Here is an 8,774-nt window from a genome sequence, read left to right as displayed (position 1 = left end):
ACACACACACACACACACACACACACCCTGCTTAGCAGTCATAAATAGCTTACTGGATATGAATTTAAGCAGGCCAAATTTGAAATTCTATTCTAATTCAAAGCGTGTTGCACAGGCCTGTTTTCAGCTTGGCAATTCAAACACTTTCCCAGATATCACAGGGGGATGTTAAGATAAACTAAGGCCACCACAAAATAGGAAAGGCAATTGGATGCCGAACCTCACTGATAACAAGAGGCCTGATAAACTGATGGTTACTTTCTGGTTGGGTTGTTCAAAGATGGAATGATTAACCACATCACAAATCCTTTATGTATTACAAAGCTATCATAATAGGTACTTTCTGATGTTTTCTCAAGAAGCACTGTGAGGCTTCTATTACTGGAATTAAGCTCATTTATTAAGGCTTGAGTTAACTGAGGTATGTATTGTTCTGAAGAAGGATTCTTTCATTCAGTAAATACTTACAGGGTACCTGCTGTGTGCCAGGCATTAGACCAGGAAAGGGGATGCCAAGCTGAACAAAACATCACTTCCACATTCCATGAAGTATACACCTTATTTTGGTGTCAAGCTGTAAACTGATTTTGACAGAAAACATGGATGCTGTGATGAGATGAGATGTCTTCTCTCTCTCCTCTCTCGCTCTCGCTTTTTCGCCCTCGCTCTCTCTCACTCTCTCTCGCTCTTTCTTCTTTTGTACCAGGGATTGAACTTGGGACCTTGAGTGACCCAGGCAGAGACTTAGCTGTTGAGCTGTATCCCTGGCTCCAAGCAATGGTTTTCAACTGGAGGTGATTTTGTCAATTCCTGGAAACTTTTTGATTGTTATGACTTGGGGGATACTGCTGGATTTGGGTGGAAGAGGTCAGAGTGCTGCTCAATATTCTGAAATTCACAGAACAGGTCCCCACAACAAAGAATTACCCAGCTCCAAATGTTGAAAATTCAGAGATTAAGAAACCCTTGAAGAGAGGAACATAAAATGAGAGGAATCCTGCAAAGCCTCTTCTCATGAGCCTATTTTTGACAAATATTATGATTAACATTGGAGAAAGTGATTTATAAGAATGGAAAAGGATAGCAGATGCAACAAGAATAACACAGACATGTCACTGGCGGAGTTTCTCTTTGAAAAATAAAGCCAGTCTTAAGAGAGCTTCTCTAAACAGGAGTTCTGTTGATACTGGGGTGGGTGTTTCTCTGTGTGTGGGACTGTTCAATGGCTTGTAGGATATTTAACATTTCTAAAACACACTCTTTAATGTCAGTAATATGATCTGGTGTGTGGACAAATCCCTGGACCTCCTGTACTTCCAAATCTGCAAGAAGGAAGGTACCACAAGCTCCTGATGAGAACTTTAAAGAAGGACAATTGAGCCAGAACACAGGATGTGTGGATTCTAGACAGATGCTGCTACTCTCCTTGGAGGTACTGTTCCTTCTTTGAGTCATGTTCTTTTGTCTGTCTTTAAAATGGAATACTAAGACATCCATCTTAGTGCACGAAGAACATCGTAGACCTTCTGTAACATTCTTTTTCAAGTCTTCTTTTATTTTTGTTTATTTATTTATTTTTTGTATTTTAGGGTCTACAGGGTGTTCAGGGTCTTACTACTAAATCTGCCTTGTAGTGATCTGCCTGTTTACAGCCTCCCAAGAGCTGGGATTACAGGCGTGTACCACCATGCCCAGTCTCAATTGCCATCTCAGTGTGTCCCAGAGGTGGGGTGGCACTGCAGGCAGAGGGATTGAATCCCTGGCTTCTGTGTCTGCTTGCAGGCACTTTAATCCACCGAGCTATTTGTCCGGCCCTCAAGTCATCTTTTAAAATGGCATATTTTTAATGTTTTAAGTGTTTCTGGTCTGGGTAGTGACTTAGGTACCTAATGTACATAAAAATCGAAGTGTGTGTTTGTGAGAAATGGGCTCAGTAGCATTTCATTGGCGAGATATACCATCAGAAAAGTCAGAGAGTCACCCACCCATCTTCCCTTCTGATAGCATAAGTTATGGGAAGGAGTACCATAAGCTTGGGGGCTTTCCAGCTATGGGTTCATCCCCACCCCCTATGGGAGGGCACATGGGGTGACAGACATCGGTGTCACAAAGGAGCCACCCACTGAGTTCCATCTCCTGGTATTTGAAGAGTAGTATAGGGCTTTGGGCAAAAATTGACATGTTCCTTGTCACATGGAGTCAGAATTTTTAAACAACTGGCAAGCCACCAGGGTTTTTCAAATTATTCTCTACATGAGTGTGGAAAATACTATTCCCTGACAGAAAATTTGATTCACACTTTACAAAGAGCATGGGGACATGGTTGAATTGCATAATCGCCTCTCACAAAAGGGCCCTGAGCAGAAAAGGCATCTTCCAATCTTGCCCATTCTGGCGTGAGCAGAATAGCACACTTGTTTCCAAACACTCAGGCTACACTGCATTGAGCAACATAGCGCGACTTTATGTTCTTAAGACCACTCTCTGGCAGTTGCTCAGGGGCATGGGCTTCACTCAGTGCCCCTCCATTGACGTCAGGCCGTGCTGCACACAGACCGCCTTGTGAGGCCCAGGACTTGTCCATGCCATTGCTGTCTCAAGATTTAAGCTAGAAACGCTCCCCATTCCCAGGGCCCAGCACTCCTCATTATCCGCTCCCCTCTGGCTATTTAACTTGGGGAACACATGCTTATCGTCATGTAAAGCAGTCATATTTTAGAAATCAGGTAGTTTCTTACATTACTTACATGTGGTAGGAATATGCTTTGACAAATAAAAGCTCTTCTCCCGAGGGACTGAGCCAGAATGAAAACTCAAGGCCTAGTTAGCCCTGCTCTTGGCAGGCGAGGAGGTTAATATGATGTCAGAACAGAAATAACTTTCCTGTTGGTGTGCAGGTTGGTAGCTGAGTCACACACACTAACCTACGTGCTGTTTCAAGCGCCCTGTCGTTGCTTCCAGCTTTGCTTGGGGGATGTGCAGTATTCCCATGGTAGTTAAGGGAGAAGCACATTAGCCACCCGAAGTGTTTGAGTCAGAGATTCAGTGACCTAAAAGGGACCTTAAAAAAGTTCTTTAATTTCTCTCAGTCCCTCCTCAGAAGAAGTGGTGGAATGGGTAAGGGTGTGGGTCTCAGGCAGGCTGCCTGCTCCGGATTTCTGCTTTGCTCCTTGTTAGCCGCCTGTTCATCCCCTCTGCTGCTGTTTCCTCATCTCCATGCAGACACGATGAAGAAGATAATACCTAGATCACAGCATTGCTGCGCCATTCAAATGCATCATTATCTGGATGGTTTTGTCATCTGTATGCCACCTAGTAATGAGCTACTATTATTAGCTACTGTTCTTTTTTTTCTAATGTCGTTTTTAAAACCTTTATTCATTTATTTATTTGGAACAAGGTCTGCTGCACAGCTCAGACTCAATGTGATCCTCCTGTCTCAGCCTCCTAGCACTGGGATTACAGGCATGTGCCAGCATGCCTGGTCTTGGTGGCCCGGCACAGTGTGCCCAGGGTTCCAGGGCCTGCACAGCATGCGGTACCAGGGATTGAACCTGGGTCCTTGCGCTTGCCAGGCAGATGCTTGGATCACTGAGCTATCTCCCCAGCCTTTAGTTACTGTTCTTAACTTTTAATACAGCTAAACATGAATCTTCCTAGATTTTTAGCTCACCTCTGCATATAAGCAGAATTTTGAAGGTTTAATGAAAAAGAAATGGCCATTTTAATCTGGCAACTACTTCGTTTGCATCTAATTGAGAATTAAAAAATACTGATGATTACATATTATGAAAATTCCTAAAGTGAGAGTGTTCTGCTTCCTGTTGAATATTTAAATACTCTGAGTTTGGGGCTAGCAACATCATGTCCAGTCCTTAGGGCACAGGGACAGAGTGGGGCAGCTTGAACAAGGGGCTGCTTTGTGAAGAGTGCACTTAGGCTTAGAGCATACCGTTGCATGGGGTTGCAGAAAGGGCTTATGGGTTATTCGCCATCTATCTTTATGAAGCCAGAAGTATGACCAGGAGGTAGAAATAACTGTAGTGACTTCCCAGGTCCCTCTGATCTAGCAATCCTGTAATTTTAAAAGGGCAAGTTGCCTTTGTCAGCTTTTGGTTGGTCCCTTTGGCTCCTCAAGAATGTATTTTGTTTCAGTGGGGACGAAGGTTCCAAAGAAGGCATCAGGCAGTTGTTTGTTAGTATCAAGGATTCCATTCTCCCTCCCTTTTCACAGGGCCGTGTGCCAGGTATCTACATTAAAATGTGAAAACTATGTTAATCTCTCAATTGTTCCAAGATTGGACAGGTCACATTTCAGTAGACAGTTAAGCAGTTCAGAGGTAGTGTAAATTGACCCAGAGTTCATATCTATTAGAGATCTTCATTGAGGCACTTACCACAATTCTGCATTTTTCACAGATAGAGCATTTCATTTATTGATGGTTCAGACTCTCATTAGACCTGAGAATTTAAGGTCTGAGGTGCTTCGTTCTTGAACCCAGAGACTTTCTGTGGGAGGGGTTGTGAGGTAGTCCCTCATTTCCTTGACCTTAAATGTCAGGGAATGTGGTAGTTTCCTTGAAAGTCCACTGCACTTACATGGCCTGGAATTTTTCTAAGCAGTTCATAAAGGTGTGCTACCGCTTGCTATTTGCCAGTGTTCTGTGTTTTACATTGTTATAACTTTATGTTGCGAATAGTAGTTTTCCTTGTAGAAAATAAATAAAGGTTAGAAGATGCCAGCCAGTCTCTCTGTGTTGGAATGTAGTAAATAAGATCCTCTGTGAAGCAGTGTTTTTGTATTTTTCTTGTGAGAAATCCTCACTATGGCCTCCCTGAGCTGCTTATTTCCAGTACAAAACACTTAAATAATTTTTAAAAACATTTTCAGTAAAAATAAAGAATACATAACTCATCTAAAATGCCACTGGTTGCTTTTCAGATCTCTTTTGCAGACAGGCCTACAGTACATTTTCTTAGGGCTAGTGACAAGAGAGCACATAGATTTTCTCTCCATAACTTGGAAATGGAGGACTCTTCTGCAAGGTACCCACTTGTTCTCCCAGACCGTCAGCTGTGCTTCCTCTTAGATACTTCTGCCAGATGGCAAGTCTGGTGCAGGCTGGATCTTGAAACAAACCAGCAAGCAAACAGCAAACAAGTAAACTAAACTAAGCCACAACTTCTTTGCCCATGCCTGAGCCTTCTTTGAGTGCTACCTCAGCCTTTCCTTTTCGTTCCTAAACCTTAAAGGGAAACCATGCAAATGTTACAGGTCTCCCAATTCATAGAAACTGCTTTCCTCAAGTCATTACTGACCCGGTTGCAGCTAGAATTCTTTGTGCGGTCTTGGTGAACTAACTGTATCCAGTTTAATAATAATGGGACATTCTTAGCTCGTGAAAATCCTGAGGTGGATGAGGCTTGGAGTACCTTCCTGAAATGATTCATGAAGCATCTAAATTCTGTCTGTGCCCACGCACGGGCTTTACTTTCAGGCTCTTCTGTGTCACCTACTTACCTTTAGACCCCTTTTCCTACAGAGTAAGACTCTCACCTCTTAGAGCAATGTGTCTGTCAGCTCTGGGTAACATATCTTTACATCAGACCTTCCAGGGATGGAGAAAAAAATCTGTTTATCTAGAAAACAAACAAACAAACAAACAAACAAACAAACAAACTATGTAGTTCTCAGCAAGTGTCTCCTCACATTGTACCGACTCCACTTGTGTTTGCATGAACCAGTTCATCACAGGGCCGGGGGCTTTAGAGTATGGAGATTGGTTAAAGCCAGTCATAACCCATCATTAGATCTATAGATGAAGTACATTAAGTCCCGATCAGGTGACTGAGAATGGGGAAAGAGGCAAATTTCAACGCTGTTAACAAAGAGGGTGGTGTCTTGGGCAACAGAAGTGGCTACTGTCTTTGAAATGGTCATCGCTTTTTCCTTCTTGAAACTCCATTCTTTGGTATCACTGCCTTCTCTCCCAGTGTCTCTGATCACTCTGGCATTCTGAATCTTTCTGGGCTTTCATACATTGGTTTCCTTTATGGACTCCTCTTACTGTTCTTGTCAGTCAGCATTTGTTTCCCCAGAATGCAATCTTTTCTTCTTACACTTCTTTCTTTCATTGGTTGCTTTCATGTTTTGTATCTTCTCAGTTTCTGAGATTAATATAGGATCTCCTAATCTTATTCATAATGAGTTCCTGAAAACATATCAAATTGTTATATGTACAAAAATCAAGCTCTAGAAGGCATTGAGATATGTGTGAAAAATTGTTATAAAATCTCTAATTATAATTGTTCTTTTAGGTAGTATCTTCAACCAGAAGATATTTTCAGAACAGAAAACCTATTTTATTGAATTTAGTGCTTTTTCTTCACAATAGAGCTTGCTTTTATCAGTTTAAATCCAGTGAATAGCTGACATTTTAGTAATTTCGATTTCTGTGAAGTTTAAGTTTCTTATTAATATCCCTGCTTTAGTGCTTTTACTCCTTTGTCTTTTGTTGTTATTAAAATTGTATGGCCAAAATGTAAAATAAATGTCAGTAGCCACACAATTACACAAAACATTGTTGGGCAAAGATCTTACTGTTACTTCCAGACCTGGACATCTGGCTGCTAAGTGTAGTGCAGTTACCATGTGATTGGTCAGAATGTTCATTAAGGGGCCAGGGAGATAGCTCAGTGGTCTAAGCTCCTGCCTGGCAAGTGCAAGGACCCAGGTTCGACTTCCAGTACCGCATGCTGTGCCATTGTGCTGACCACCAAAACTGGGTGTAGTGGCACCGCACTGGGGAGGCTGAGACAGGAGGATCATTAGCAGTCCGAGCTGCATAGTGAGACCCTGTACCAAATAAATAAGAAAATGTTCATTAATCAGCTAAAGATAAAAAATGCATTTATGGCACATGGAAGTGATTTGTGGATTTTTAGGGTACTGTGTGCAGCAGGGCAGTGAATGGGGACTTACTGCAGCTTGCATTTCTCGTCCATCTATCCAGTTGCCTTCCGGGGAGATGGCTCAGTAGGATAAGCGCTTGACTGGCAAACACAAGGATCTGAGTTCAACCCCCAGTTCTGCAAAAAACAAACAAACAAACAAACAAAAAAAAAACAAAACAAAAAACACAAAAAACAACAACAACAACAAAAGACATCACTGTAGAAGTGACTTCAAGGGCGTCTCAGTATGCTGACTTCACGCCTGCCTTCTCCAGCGCAGGTGGAGGCATTGCCATCCTCCTCGTTTGTATAAATAGAAATGTGAATTTATTCCCAACACAGTCTTGAGTCTCACCTGCAGACCCTGCTCTTTGGCTGTTGTCACAGTGAGGCCCTGCCCTCTCCAGTTTTGTTACCCTAACACTAGTTCAGCCCGATACCCTTTTCAGCTGGTAGAGTCTATGGAAGAAGCCGTTTTCCTGCTGCGTCTTTTATCCATCTTCTGTGCCAGCGTTCAGCAGTCTCTGTAATGGTCCTCGTACCAAGTGTTACAGGCTTTGTAGGCCACGTGCTCTCTGCTCTCACAACCTAACTTGTGTAGATAGATGAGTACGGCCTGTGCTCCCAAGCCACTCTATATCGCCACTGCATATTGCGTGCATGGACCAAAACATCACACTTGTTCCCCAGAAATATGTACAGTTAGCATATTATAACTGAAAAAATTATGGACACCAAAATTTGAAGCCCATGTAATTTTTGTATGTCCTAAAATAGGAATTGCCTTGAGATTTTTAAAAACCCTTAAAAAATGTAAAGACCATGTTTAACTCACAGGCCAAGGAAAGTCGTGCAGGCTGTAGTTACTGACCCAAGTTCTACAGACTTACTGGAATGAGTTAGCTAAAAAAGTGAAGCTGAACAATCCTCTTTGAATGTTTGAATCCATCAAAGGTTTGTCAGTGGGGTCTAAAAAAATGAGGTCCTTCTTGGTCAAGATAGCCTGTTGGTTCTTTTGTCATGAGAGCTCTCACATCATATCCATCATGTTCCAGGATACTAACCTGCTTGCAGTTTCCTGACCACACTGAGGTGTTTTTTTTTTTTTTTTTTTTGAACTGGGGATTGAACTCAGGCCCTTGCGCTTGCCAGGGAAGTGCTTATTCTTCTGCGCCATCTCCCCCTCTCTCCCCCGTTTTTACATGTATTTGGTACAGGTTCTCACTGTGCAGCTCAGACTCATAGTGATCCTCCTGTTTTGAGCCTCCCTGGCACTGGGATTACAGGCGTGCACCACCATGCCCTGTCTCAGTGGCCAGTTCAGCACATCTGGGGAAGGGGCTGTCGCGGCGTGTGGTGCTGCGGATTGAACCCTGGTCTCTGTGCTTGCTTAAGCAGGTGCTTAGTCTGCTGCGTTATCTCACTGGCCCAGCTGTTTTCTTGAGGTCCTGATTTTCTTTTTCTGGCATATCTCCTTTTAATTTATCCTCCTTCCATTTCTTTACAGTGCACTATAACTATTTATTTGCTTTACCAAGAGATTGTCTGCTTGCAGGACAACCTCTTCCTCCATTGTCCTATTATTTCACTTCTAGTTGGTGTTCTACTAAAACTGGCACTTGGTAGATATTTGCTCAGTGCACGTGCATGCACGAGTGAGTGGACAAATGGATGAGTAGAATGGTACAGATAAATGAGCCAGGTTTGCTAACAACTCTGACCAAAGTGTTGGTGACTATATGGGGTGAAATCAGTACAGTCAGTTTTTCATAGGAGTGTGTTGGGTTCCTGTGCTTGATTTGTTATTCAGTTGTTCAAAA

The 8,774-nt window shown here is 42.6% G+C and overlaps 1 protein-coding gene across 9 annotated transcripts in view; it reads left to right on the top strand.

The window, feature by feature from the left end:
• Glis3 (GLIS family zinc finger 3) overlaps nucleotides 1–8,774 on the top strand; it is a 445,783-nt gene that overhangs the window by 75,019 nt on the left and 361,990 nt on the right. The gene's annotated exons all lie outside the window — the stretch shown is intronic.

This window comes from Octodon degus, unplaced genomic scaffold (genome assembly GCF_000260255.1).
Source record: "Octodon degus isolate 3935 unplaced genomic scaffold, OctDeg1.0 scaffold00087, whole genome shotgun sequence".
Taxonomy (NCBI): domain Eukaryota; kingdom Metazoa; phylum Chordata; class Mammalia; order Rodentia; family Octodontidae; genus Octodon; species Octodon degus.
Note: the sequence above shows the minus strand (reverse complement) of the source record. Positions and strands in the feature narration are given on the sequence as shown.